This window comes from Gorilla gorilla, chromosome 14 (genome assembly GCF_029281585.2).
Source record: "Gorilla gorilla gorilla isolate KB3781 chromosome 14, NHGRI_mGorGor1-v2.1_pri, whole genome shotgun sequence".
Taxonomy (NCBI): domain Eukaryota; kingdom Metazoa; phylum Chordata; class Mammalia; order Primates; family Hominidae; genus Gorilla; species Gorilla gorilla.
The window spans coordinates 77185890-77201482 of NC_073238.2; positions in this window are offsets into that span (position 1 = coordinate 77185890).

Sequence of the window (15593 nt, forward strand, 5' to 3'; positions counted from 1 at the left end):
TATAACTTCATATTTATTGAGATCCAATTTACTGAAATTATTGTTTCTTGAAAGGAATATAGGAGCTGAACTCAGTTATAGGCTTGAATTTAAACTCTGCCACTAAATAAATGACTGATACTCAGAAATTTATTTATCTCATTTTTAAACCTGTTTCCTTACTTAGAAAATGAATATAATTGCCTCTGAGATGTTTTTCTTGGGAGGTTACTCTGCCCAGTATTTAATTACTTATCAACAGTTTATTTTTCCTTCATAACATCCTTCTTGATGTTCATTGATCATTCAACAAACTTCAGTAGATTAATGTGTGAGTACAATTCTGTATTTCTTGCTAACATATTTTTCTTTTTATGTGCTTTAACTCTATAGATTTTATTGATCATGTAACTCTTAAGTAAAGATCAAAGGTCTCTTCCTGAGTCAACTAAATGGTCCTGTGAGAGATGGGACCTATATTTATAACCTGACATACACTAGCAAAGCAACTATTCTTAATGTTACCTTAATCAGAAATTCTACTGTTTTTCTTTAAATTTATTCAAATAACTAATTTTATTTGGTATGCTTTATTGATCTGATCCAAAATATTTTGCCTGTTAACATAAAAACTATATGTGATTTTTTTAACTATGAAGTCTTCCTTAAAAAATTTTAATGATTCGTTGCTTATAAATAATTAAAATATTAATTGTTATATGAATTTTAATTATTTCTATTAGTTTTCAAGACCTGGAAACAAAAAGAATAACACTAAAGGTAGAAAACATATATTCTAAGACTTTTCTCTCTTTGTATAAGTTAGGAGCTCAGAGTTCCTGGCTCAAATATCTTATTTCAGACACCCAAGGGGATAAAAATCATACATCCTCTTATATCTTTTTAATATCTATAATTCTTTCATTGATATTCCCTGCCAAGGAAACACTGGGCACACTATGTCATGATTGTATTGCTTCTGGTGCTAAGGTGAGCTCTATCAGCATCTTCCAAAAAGCCCACGTTATCCGAAGTAGTGTAGTAAATGCCTTCCTATACTAGTTTTGCTCCTTATTTGCCTTTTCAAAATTGCCCCCAAATTAATTATTATCACAAATAAAATTAGTAAAACCACAACATTCACAATATCAACAAAACAATAGAATACTTAGAATAAAATCAAAAGAAGTTCAATTTTAAAATGGGCAAAATATTTGCATAGACATTCTACGCAAATCATAAAGTTCATATATGAATAGGAAATAGACACATGAAATGAGGTGTCACTGTAGAAAAGGGGTTCCAAACCTCAATGAGCTATCACTGTACACCCACTGGACTGGCTATTAAAAAGGACAGACACTACAAAATATTGGAAAGGATGGAGGGAAACTGAGCCCATTATTCATTGCTGGTAAAAATGTAATATATTAATTTTACCTTGGAAAATAGTTTGGCAGTTTCTTAAGTTGGTAAATATAAACTTGCTATATGACCCAGCAATTCCTCTCCTAGGAATTTAAGAAAAACATAAACATACACCCCCACAAAGACATATGCACAGATTTTTACAGCAGCATTCTTTATAATTTTAAAACTGAAAATAACTGATATGTCAGTTAATTGATGATTGAATTTAAAAACAGTATATCCATCCAATGGAATATTATTGAGCAATAACAGAAAATAAACTTCTGCTACATGCAGTAACATGGATGGATCTAAAAAATTATGCTGAGCGAAAGTATCCTAATGCAAAAGATCACTTATTATATCATTACATTTTTATGAAATGTGCAGAAAAGGCAAATGTATACAGACAAGTACAGTAGTGGTTTTCTGGGTTGTGGGTGCAAGCGAGATTAACTGCAAAAGGTCACAAGATAATATTTAGTGTGATGGAAATATGATAAAATTAGATTGTATTGGTGGTTGTAAAACTCCATAAACTTACTTAAAATTTACTCGTTAAATTTTACACTTACAAGGGATGAATTTTATTTATGAAGAAATACCTCAATAAGGCTATTATAAGATATAAATATGCACAGTATCATGGTATTTATACTTCTATATATTAGAGCAACTCATATAAATATTCCTTTTGTTTATAGTCCCTGGCTCCATAAAAATTCAGACACCAATTTTGAGATTGGGAGGTAAGATATGGACAGGTATATTTGGGCAAAATAGGAAACCAATACCAAATCTTACCTTTCTGTATTTTTCCTTCCCCCCGAGAATTCTGAGCAAACGCTTTGATGAAAATTGACATAATATCTATGGGAGAACACTAAATAGATGGAGGCCTAGTTGAAACAATATTGACCATGAGTTGATAATTGTTGAAGCTGGGGAAATTTTATGGTGATTCATCATACTATTGCCCTTACTTCTGTATGTTTTTGAAATTTCTCATACATTGTGTTTAAATATATAATAAAATAAAACGATAAAAAAATCATTTATTATACATGCTCAAACCTGATTGATTTTACACTTTAGGTTCAAGTTAGGCCCCCTACTGTATACTTGTACTGATTCAATGTCTCAAAATAACATTATTTTACAAGGCAATAAGGCAATTATCACAAGAGTTATCTATTTTATTTATTAACAATTCTATCATTCCATGTCGAATATGACAAAATACTCTTTACTAACATTAAAGATAAAAATGGAAGTACAGCAGAAACTTCCCTTCATTGACTTCTGAAAGTAATGCTGCCAAGATTCAAAGAATTAGTTAAAAACGCATTTCCTCTTTAGCTTCATAAAGACTTTCAAGGTATTTGTGTTTTTATGGTTAAACATGATATGTTAGACTATGTTGGACTGTCAATGCTCAGGAACATACCAGAGAAGTGTTTGCTTTGCTGTTATTGCTTACCCTGTTCTATCACACATTCTGCTTTTTATTCCATAACATCACAGCATGACTGGAAAAAAAGAATCACACAGTGATCTCTGAAGATTTCCTCCCTAAATGCTGTAGGGTAGATCAAAAGACATCCTTGAGAACTGTATTTCCTTTCCTGGATGAAAGAAGTAGTAGAAAAGAAACAAATCCCTATTTGGGGAAGAGGAACAATGCTTTTGGGTGCAAAAGTGATTGATGATTCCTCGTCAACCCCGAGAGGCTGTTGTATGTTTGAGCTCAATAAGATCTGACAGGAATTGATGCTTCTGACTCAAGCCTAGTTATCAGAACCAACTGATGCTGAGGGGTTTGCTTTTTGCCATGACAGTTCTGCTTCAGCATTCACAGATCCACTAGAGCTGCAGGCAAATGTTTTACTCTATCTCCAGGGATAGCCTAATAGTTTACAGGAAGCTTATCTTCCATTAGCCAAATATTCTACTGCTGTAAACCTAGGCTCTGACTTTCCTGAGGATCATGTGTCGTGCAAATGTTGTCAGGGTGTAAAGAGTCACAGGTTTGTCAGATCTCAAATGTATACCATGTTATGTCTTTGAGGTGACAGAAAACGGAAAGAGTATTAAATTTAAGGACCCGGAAGTTTTTTCACCAAGTGTAACCGTGGATAGTCAGATCACTTTAGCTATTTCATTCACATGACACATTAAGAGCAACTCTTCCCATTCGCCAGCAACTTCCTTGCATAGATGTGTCAACATAGCTTGAAGCTAGATGTTATCTCCTCTACACTTCGGGACACAGCAAAGATGTCTTAGAATGTTAGGATTCCCATAATGGGGTGGGATTTTTAAAAGCTTTGGATGAGAAGTAAGCTGGACTTCTATATATTCTTTACAGCAGTTTTAAAGCTAGAGCATTTCAGCTCCTGGGATGAACTAGAAAACATTAATTATGCCCTAAATATTGTTGACATACTCTAGTTACTAAAAAATTCTGTTTAAATAAAAGTTAGGCAAAATTGCTCTAGATGTTCAAGACACCATTTAAAAAACTAAGTGAAAATCATTATGAATATCTGATTTATAGTATATAGTAGCCTAATTATTCAAAAAAATAAAAATATGTATACAATGAATAAATTGACTTGAGTTTGATTTCTGTATTCTTCATTATGAAATCTGCAGCTCAGAACAATGTGCTCTCAGTTACTTGACAATTTCTTCTTCTGTGTGTATCAGTGCAACAGCTCATCCCTTACTCTGCTAAGGTTTTCATAAGGATCTCATCTTTTTTTCTCTAATCCTATAAATAATTTTCACTTAGTTTGTAATATTTATAGCGTTACACTAAAATAAACTGATTATATTTCAATTTATTCTACAAGATGGTATGTTTCCGTCATAGTAATTAATAATTATTTGCAGAAATGGCTTTTATGTCCACTGGAATAATCATAGAGAATTTGGCATTGCCTGAATTCTATCTATGGCCCAAAACTGGACTTGGAGCAATACTTTCTTTTCATTGACCTGTATAAAATAATTCATGTTTTCTAAATTCTAAAATATTTTTGGTCTTCTTTAAATCTTTTTCAGTTTTTTTTTCTTTAGTATTGGGAAACATATTTTAATGTACTCACCATGGGTCTCTGGGGTTCAAATCGCTTTTGCATCTTCTAAGATCCTGGGCAAAACAAATTTCAAGCTTCTTTTGTTCATAGAATTTTTTGATCATTTGGATGTTTTATCTTTTGGGTCTTTGGAAGTCCCTGTATTCTTTACCTATTGGATTGTTCCTATCATGAAAAATCTCTTATTCTTATCATTTTCCAAAAATTACACTAAATATATTGTGTTCATATAATGATTTATACTGCAGAATCAATTTATTAAACATTGACTTATTTAAACATCTCTGAAATACTATAATGATGAAACAGAAGTATATAAATGACCTGCTTGATGTCATATAATAAGTAATAGATTCTGGATTCAAGCCTTGGCCCTTTGTTCCTAAATCATTTTTACTCCAAGAATAAATCTTTGTCCCTTGATCCACAGTTACTTCAAGAAATAAATCTTTGTATGCTTTTGGTATCAGGGTTTTAATGGCCTCATAAAATGAGCCAGATTCTGCTTCCTCCTCTCATTTCTGAGAGAATTGGATAAGATTCCACTTATCTTTTTATTGAATGTCTGTTACAACATGCCTTAAAACTCTCTAAGCTCAGTGTTTCTTTGAGGACAGACTTTCAATGAAGACCATTTATTTAATGATATGGGTTCATTTAGTTTTTCTCTTCTTTGTGAGTCAGTTGTGCCAATTTATGTATTTTTAACACGATTATCCTTTACGCTTATTTTCTAAATGTATCAGGCATAATTTTTTTCATAATACTTTTAAATTTTCTAATATTTGTTGAAACTTTTATGTCTCTCTCCTTTAATCATAATGTTCCAGCTCCAGAGCTGGCTTATCTCTCTACCTTCTAATTATCTCTGATCACCGAAAATAAGTATTTACTTTTCCGAAATACTAATGATTAATTTAAAACCAAATGTTTGGTGATTTTTAATATGCATTTTAGCCATAGTGTTACATATACTAGGAAGACATTTAAACACCTGATCCACAATTATATTATAAAGAAACTTATACTATTTCCTTTGGAATATTATGTGCTTCAGGGCATTTCTGAATTCATAACGTGTTGTATTGGCTACATTAAATTTCTGATGGTCAGCTGTTTACCTGATATTCTACTATTGTGCTTTACATATCATTTAAGTGTCAAATTACTTTTCTCTAGTGGAAAATCATAATTTGTAGATGTTATAGCTTTATTTAAAAGTTCAAAATTATTGGGATTTTTTTGCAGAAATTTGCCACAGAAGAAATAGAGCTGCAACATGAAATTCAGAATCTTTGAAATCATTTACACATATTGTTCCATAAAGCCAAGTGGAAAACTAAGCTGATTGCAGCCTGAATGAACTGAATAAACTACTTTTACTTCTTGTCATCTTCAAACTTGGTAGCCTTTTGTGTAAACTGGTTCACAACACATAAATGTTGCATATGTCCATTCCAGATTTTAAAAAAAATTAACAAATCTCAAGAGTAGCAACTTGTCCTTCAATTTGAAGATGATATTTTACCATAAACAGAAATTTAAATGAGGTGGCTCTAGTTTATGCATTGGTTTCTTATCACATTGTTTGGAATGGGTGTATCTCACCAGGACTACCTACTTTTTCTCACACACGGTTTTATAAATATTTTGCATCCATGAAGAGGAAGAGTGTCATAGCCTTTAGAGAGAGAAAAATCAGTTTCTGTGAAATAAGATTTGATGGCACAGGATAATCCATAGATATGATGGAAAAAGCATAATGTTGTCCTCACCATGTAAAAGTAATTTTTTTATATTATATCAACTTTAATCAAATTAAGAAAATATTATTTTGCCACTCCAATAGCTACATGATAGTTTCTATGTGTATTTTTTCTAGAAAAGAAATAAAAATTCTGATAAGTAAGGAAGGAAGTTGCATCCAGTGAAGCAGAAAACAAACAAAAAGACTCTGATGCTCTGAAAGCTGATTGAAAGAAGAATTACAAAGAGGATGGAAATATCTATTTCAGTAATTGCTATGAATAGGTCAAGTAATAAAGGATTGACAATTGATAATTAGGTTTAGAAATACTTAGATCCTTGGTAACCTTGATAAAAACAATTAAATAAACTGATGGGGGGTATCTGAGTAGAGTAGGAAATACATTCTTTAAATACATTGAATACATTGGATATAATCATAGCAGACTAATATTTTAAAGAGTTTTGCTTAAAGAAAAAGAAAAAGTATGAAAAGGAGTGGGAAATGATAGAGGTAGTGGGGAGGAAAGATGCATTATTGTTAATGTACATGTTTACATGCTGATGGCAAAATCCAATGTAGGAGGAAACTTGATAGTGGTGGACAGAATGAGATTTTTCGTAGTGAAGTTTTTTGTATAAGCAAGAGAAGAAGGGATTTAGTAATTAGAATAAAAACAGGTGTTAGATAAGAAAATCTATGGGACTCAATTTGGTCTGTTCAACATTTGAATTTCTTCCTATTTCAATCTTTGTAGTTTGTTTCTAACTGGAATTCCACTAATTCCATAGGAATTTCTCTAACTAGAGGGGGTGTACAAATTCCTTTAATTTTAGAGTTATTTGTTGACTGGAATTACAATTAGTACACTTCCTCCAGATTTTCTGGTTTGTGTACACAGAACTGTTCTCAATAACTAAGGATCTTTTGTATTTCTGCAGGGTTAAATTTAATGTCAAATTCTGTCACTTCTGATTATGCTTATTTGTATCTTCTCTCTTTTTTCTTTGTTGATCTAGCTAGCAGTCTATTAATCTTGTTTATTTTGTCAAAAAAAAATCCTGGCTTCATTAATCTTTGTATGGATTTTTGATTCTCACAAATTGTATCAGTCATAAAAACTACCAACCTAAAAAGCCCTGGAGCAGATGGATTCACAGCCAAACTCTGCCAGACATACAGAGAACAGTTAGTACCAATTCTGCTGACACTATTCCAGAAATTTTTTGGAAAAACTCCTCTTTAACTCACTCTATGAAGCCAGCGTCACTCTGATACCCAAACCAGGCAAAGACACAATTAAAAAAAAAAAAAAAAAAACTATAGGCCAATAACCCTGAAACATAGATGCAAAAATCCTCAACAAAATACTAACAAACCAAATGCAGCAGCACATCAAAATGTTAATTCATCATAATGAAGTCAGCTTTATTACTGGGATGCAAGGTTGGTTCAATATACACAAATAAATGTGATTCACAACATAAAGAGAATGGAAAACAAAAACCAGCTAAAGGGCTTTCGCATAGCAAAAGAAAAATATCAACAGAGTAAGCAGACAACCCCAAGAAAGGGAGAAATATTTGCAAACTATTCATCTAACAAAGGTCTAATATCCAGCATCTAAAAAGAAACTAAATCAACAGGCAAAAAAAAAAAAAAGAAATAAAATAAAAAGTTAAAAAGTGGGCAAAGAAAATGAGCAGACACTTCTCAAAATAATATATACAAGTGGCCAATAAACATATGAGAAAATACTCATCATTAGAGAAATGCTAATCAAAACACAATGAGCTACCAACTCATGCCTGTCAGAATGGCTATTATTAAAAAGACAAAAAAAAAAAAACAACAAAAAAAACAAAAACAGATGCTGGCAAGGCTGTGGAGAACACTGTTAGTGAGAATGTAAATTAGTTTAATCACTCTGGAAAGCAGTTTGCAGATTTCTCGATGAACTTAAAACAGAACCATTCAACCCAGCAATCCCATTACTAGGTATGTATCCACAGGAAATTAAATTGTTCTGCAAAAAACACACATGCACTCATGTGTTCATTGCAGCACTATTCATGATAGTGAAGACAACATATCAACCTAGATACCCATAAAGGGCAGACTGGATAAAGAAAACATAGCACATATACACCGTGGAATACTACGTAACCATAACAAATGAAATTATGTCCTCTGCAGCAACAAGGATGCAGCTGGAGGCCATCATCCTAAGCAAATTACCAAAAGAACAGAAAACCAAATACTACATGTTCTTACTTACAAGTGGGAGCTAAACATTGGGTGCATTTGGATATAAAGATGGGAATAGTAGACATTGGGGACTACTAGAGGGGAAAGGGGCTGAAAAACTACCTACTGTGTACTATGCTCACTACTTGAGTGATGGGATTTTTCATGCCTCAAACATCAGCATCTTGCAGCATACCCATATAAAAAACCTGCATATGTGTTCCCTGAAAGTGAAATAAAATTTGAAATTATGGAAAAGAAAAACTATGGTATTATAGAGAAACCAAAATAAGTTTTTGTGAGTTAGTGAAAGTTCTTATGGAGAGTAATTGGTGAAACAAAGTTGAGGTTTGGTGAGGTAGGAGAAAAAATAGATATTAGCTGAGACAGAAAAAGTGAATATTTTCTAATCAGACATACAAATGTCAGGAATCTTTTCTAGTTTCAAATTTTCTTAATAATAAAGGTAGCTATGAGTCACAGGTAACTATGTGTCACAGGCAAAGCACAGAGAAGTCTGAGACTCCTGATGCATATTCATAGTTTCCTTTCCTTACATTAGCATGTGCCCTGTTTCAGATTTAACATGTGAGGTCATTAAGTAATACATGTCATACATCACTTACACAAAAAAGCTAGTTTGCTTATAAAATATCTCTGTACTAAACTCTTATAAATACATAGCTGACACTAATATTTCCCATAGGCCATGTTCCATAAATTTATAAATTATAAGTTTATTTTTATATATCCCATAAAAAATTTGATGAGAATGTTTACAAGGAGTTTTGATTATAGATTTTTTCTCTTTTTTTGTCTCATTTCACTGACATCACCAAGTTAGGAAGGATGGATTATATGCTGTCTGCTAACATCCTGCTAATAAAATCTGTCAAATATTGTTTTAAAATAGAAAGAATAATCCATTCCTCTGTCTTGCAAAATGCCTATTATTTTGTCATTTAGCAGTAAAAATGGAAATGTCTCATTACAAATCAGTATTTGTTTATTAAAAACTGCTAGGGGATGATTTTGAATGGACTTCTCTACAAATATACAGGAAAATAATAAATACTAGTCATTTTCTGTCAACTGTATCTCATATTTGTTTTCTGTACATATTGTTATAAATATGGATGAATTTTTTTTTAGATATTTGTCAAGAACAGTGAAGAGTCTGAGACTGCACCATTCTTACAAGCTGACAAGTTATCCTGCCTCAGTTACTTGAATGCTGGCAGACAACAAAGAGATGCTTGGGAGAGGAACAAAGGATAGCTTCATACTCACTGCAATAGCAGTGACCGGAGTCAGAAATCCCAACTTTAAGAAAGCCAAATATTTGTGTGGAAAGAAACATGTCTGCCCTTTATTTATAAAGGAAAAACTCTCATTTTCAAGAATATTTGCTCTACTAACATCCTTGTAAAGACAGTTCAGAACAAAGACTGTTCACAAGACAAGCAGAACAGAGAGAGACCCATTGGTTAATTTTTCTCCCAAGAATATTATGGTGTTCTTTGATTTGTGTATGTTACCACCCTTAAAAGGACAATACTATAAACGAGTTTCAAAGAAATAGATCTGCCTATGTGTCACCATAAAACAAATGATGTGGCTTCAATTCTAATGTCTGCTAGCGTGAATTTCAGTTATTTCATTATCTCACTATTGTATTTTTTTGCTTCAATACAGATTTGGCAGGATGCATTTTTCTTCAGTTTGATACAACTCTTTTTTTTTTTGTTTCTCATCATCATCCTATGAAGAAATGTTTCTTGAAAGGTATAAAAATGACAGCGTTCTGTTAGTGTAACATCAAAATTGGCTTTGAAGACCCATAGATGTTAATAAGAAAAGGTTTGTTTTGGACTAAGATCTTGTTTTATAAAAATATTTCAATATTGTCCTATCTGAATAAGTCAACATAAGCAAGAAACAATGTGCTTTACCAAAAGAGTCTGTTGGCAAAACCAAATATTAAGTATTAATCTGATAATACTTAATACTTAATATTCTGATAAGTTATATCAGCAAGAGAACATTTTTTCTTATTTTAAAAAACTAAATATGTAAAATCTAAACGAAATGGAATCTTCTCCAGCTTAGCATGAGATGTCAGGGTTTTTACTAGATGAGTAAAAGTAACCAAGAGTCAGGACTGTGGTGATTGGATAGGCAAAGGGGCTAAAAAAATCACATATGCAGAATATCCAAAAAGAATTTTCTGACAATGTCATTGCAAGCGAGATCAATGAAATGTGGTTTGTATGTTTGTATTACATAAACAAGACTGTACATCTTTAAGGTTGCTGAATTTCTTTCATGCATAAGAAAGAATATTACTGAACACTCTATGAGACACGTCTAATGATGCCCTCTGTGCTGTGAGATTCCGGGTCCCTAAAACTCAAGATTTCTTTGAGAGTTTGCAGAAAGATTATCTTTAGTATATAACTTTGACTTGTTGGTTGAACAGCTAAGGAAATATCACATGATTAGAACGTCTCAGGAACAGAGAAAAGCAGGTGGATTATAAAGTGGATGTCAGGTCCTATATAAGAACCATACCTTTATGGTTGAGTAAGGTGTATCAGTGAAGAGATGTCAGTACAGCAGGGTAAAGAGATCTGGATAAGGAATAAGTGAGAAATAGCATCACAACGTAAGACCGTAAAGGAATTGGTTGAAATCTTGGAAAATTGAAAACTCTGTAACATCAACATAAAACTTAGAGTCTACCACCCTGAGAAAAAGGATACGTTTGCAAAGGAGAATATCGGGATGCACCAGGATTTAAGAGGCTAACTTTTGGAATCTTTCAAAATCCTAACAGAAAACAGTTTCAAGTTGGAGAAAGAGTATTATTTAAATATATTTCCAACAATATCACTTTACTATTTTACATTATGTGGTTGTATACACTTTCTTTAGTATGTAATAAAACATTTGGTCTCAGAATATAATTTCTTACTATGGTATTGGTGTCCTCATGCTATATTTTCCACATGCCACAGATCAAGACATGATATACTTGCAGGTGCAATGAATCTATGTAATTTTGAAAAGCCTGTTGAATTTTTTTAGTGAGTAACCTGCAAAGTCTAGAAAAGCGCCTCTCTCTTGTTAAATTGAAAAGTAGTATAATTGTAATAGTAAATGTGATTATTAACAATATACTGTGCTTTCTCAAAAAAGGAAGTGAACCATTGGGATGAATGAAGGAATCCCAGTTTGACTCAATATTTTGTAAATCAAATCTGGGAGTTAATCAAAAGAATTATTACCATGTCTTTGAATTTCCATATGTACCACACCACTGTCAGCATGACAAACATCATCATTAACGTTAACATCACAAGCACCACCAGGAAAATATCCCTTTGTATCACACGTTATTATTCAAATGATAGTAAAAGAATGATTTTATTTTCAGGTAAGCTGATAAAATTGCAGAGGAATGCTTAAAACCTGCAAAATAAAAGTCATCCTCCCATGAAAGATAGTTAAATATATGGATATTATAAAAACAAATGTTATTCAACAAGGTAACACCCTTTTCCTCTTTGATTATAGTAATCGTAAGTCTAGCAATACTATTCAGTTTCCATTACAGTAACAGAATCAATGATAAAACGGAAGAAAAAGATGATGATGAAAAAGAAGGAGTAAGAGGAGGTGGGTAGGAAAATCAGAAAGAGGATGAGGAGAAAGGATGAGGAGAAAGAGGAAGAGGAGTTTGGGGAGAGGGATACAAAAAGGAAAAAAAAGCTGCTAGGAGTTTTTGAGCATTTATCTCCATGCCATGAATAGTATAAGGCATTTTTGCATACATTAACCAACTAGATTCTAGTAAAAACTACTATCTGGGATATACACTTTCATTCTGTACAGAAAAAGAAACAATTAACAAAATGAAGAGGCAACCCACAGAGAGAAAGAAAATATTTGCAAACCACAATGTGTGCTAAGGGGTTAATATCCAAAATGTATAAGGACTCAACACTACAGTAAGAAAATAAATAATCCAATTAACAATGGCACAAAATATGAATAGACATTTCTCAAAAGTAAAAATACTTTTTACTTTTATTGGAAATAATACTCACCAAATTAAAACCTCATATGTGTTAGAATGAATTAAAACCTCAGTGAGATAAACCTCACACCTGTTGGAATGATTATTACAAAATGATGAACTAAGTGTTGGTGACGATGCAGAAAAACAATGAGAGGGCACACAGCAGGAACCCCTGAACACTGTTGGTGGGAAGGGAAATTAGTAGAGCCATTATGGAAAATCGTTGAAGTTTCTTCAAAAATCAAAAGCAAAACTACCATATTTTCCAGCAATCCCACTGTAGGTGTTATATCTAAAGGAACTGGAATCCATATGTTGAAGGAATATCTGCACTGTCATGTTCATTGCAGTATTATTCACAGTAGTGTGTGTGTATATATATATATATATATATATATATATATACACACACACACAATATATGTGTGTATATATATATACACACACAATATATGTGTGTATATATATATATACACACACAATGAAATGCTATTCAGCTTTTAAAAAAGAATTCTGTTATTAATGACAACATGGGTGAACTGGAGGATATTATGTTAAGTGAAATAATGCATCAATGGAAGATAAATATTACATTATGTCACTTATATTTGAAATCTTAAAAAGTTGAACTCATAAAATGAAGTGTAGAATGATGCTGGTCAGAGTACAATGTTTCAGTTGGACAGGAGAAATAGTTTTGAGATCTATAACCCAGCTTGGTGACTACAGTTAATAACAACCCATGCTATATTGTCATGTGCTGCATAATGACATTTCAGCCAACTGTGGACTGCATGTAGGATGGTGGTCCCTTAAGATTATAAAGGAGCTGAAAGATTCTTATTGCCTAGTGGTGTGGTAACCCTCATAATGTCATGGTATAATACATTATCACGTGTTTGTGGTGATACTGTTATAAACAAGCCTGCTGAGCTGGCAGTCATATAAAAGTATAGCATGTGCAATTATGTATGGTATATCATGCTTGATAATGATAATCAGCTATGTTTATGCACTGACTATACTATATTTTTATTATTGTTTTACAGTGTACTCCTTCTCCTTATTTACAAAAGAAAACTTAACTATATTACAGCCTCAGGTAGGGACCCCAGGAGATATCCCAAAAGAAGGCATTGTTATCATAGGAGATGACAGCTTCTTGTGTGTTTTCACCCCTGAAGACCCTCCAGAGGGACAAGGTGTGGAGGTGGAAGGCAGTGATATTGATGATCCTGACCCTGTGTAGACCTAGGATAATATGTGTATTTGTGTCTTACTTTTTTAACAAAAAATCGTAAAAAGTAAAAGAAAATACAAATACAAGTTTTAAAAATAGAAAAAAGCTTATACAATAAAGATTTAAAGAAAGAAAATATTTTATAGAACTGTACAATGTGTGTGTGTGTGTGTAAATTTTAAGCTAAAAGTTATTACAAACGAGCGAAAAAGATTTTAAAGCAAAAAAATTTACAATAAGCTAAGGTTAATTTATAATTGAACCAAAAAAACTATGCTATTAAGTATGTAGTTCAAGTGTACAGTGTTTTTAAAGTCTACAGTAGTGCACAGTAATGTCCTAGGCCTTCATATTCACTTGCAACTCACTCACTGACTCAGCCAGAGCAACTTCCAGTCCTGCAAGCTCCATTCATAGTAAGTGCCTTATACAGGTGAATCATCTTATATATTTTACACTGTATTTTTACTGTGCCGTTTCTATGCATAGACACACAAATACTTGCCTTGTTACAATTTCGTATATTATTCAATCCACTAACTTGCTGTACACATTCATAGCCTAGGAGCTATACCATACAGCTGAGGAATGTAGTAGGCTATACCATTATGTTTGTGTAAATAACACTCTATGATGTTCACACAATGACAAAATTTCCTAATAACCCATTTCTCAGAACTATCCTCATTATTAAGGTATACACCAAGAGAGTACATTTCAAATGTCTCACCAAAAAAAATAAGTGAGATGATGGATATATTAATTAGTTTTACTTAATCATTTCACATCATATGCATATATAAAAATATCACATTGAACCCCATAAATATATACAAATATGATTTGTTAATTTAAAATAATATTAATGTTATTATCAGTTAAGTTTGTGAGCAGATTTAAAGATGTGCTTATTGATGTTTCTTGGGCTAATGCCTGTTATCTGATCATTGCTTTTGTTCTTGGCATCCTTACACACTATACCTGCTGAAAAATACAGACGCATCATCCTAAATTCTACACTGTTTTATTTTCCTTTTTATTATTATTTTTTTAATTTGGAGATCCAGAATTGAAACTCGTGCTTATCCTAACTTGTGTAGACTTTTTGCAAATGCACTATCACTACCACTGTGTTGTTAAACACTGTCGCTTCCTTGCTCCAGTGTCAGAACTGTGGTTGAATTTTTGGCAGAAATTATCAGAAGCAGCCTTTAACAGTTTCTATCAACTTTTAAGTTCAGGGAGTATTTGGAGTGGTTTTGTGTGATTTTCTGGAATGGAATTTAGCCAGAAAACTATTATTTTGTATAGTTATATTGAGAAATAGCTCAGAACAGCTTTAAGTACTAAAATAGAGCCAGGAAGTCATTTAATAGCATCTTCAATATCTTGATTCTCACCAACACCAAGTTGGGACTTTGGAAAAGTATGTATGAGTGAACTCTCCTGAATCACTGATCTCACTTATTGCAGTAACTGATGTTCCCTTGGAGGTTTCCCATCTACTCAATTCACTCAGCCAAGTTTATGAGATGTGATAGGTTTGTAGTGCAAGGAGATGTCTGCTATTTATATAGTAGCGAATAAAATTTGACTGTAAACTTAAGGAAAGTTTTGCAAAGATACTTTCTTTTTCTCTAATTTTCTGTGCTTTATTTTATGTGATTTACACTCAACTCCACCCATCCTGACATAAAACTTACTTTCTCTATTAAAAAATATCAAAGTGTTTGAAACAGGTGTGTTTAAAAAATAAGAAATGGCTTCTTTTGTATGTGGATGGTATCG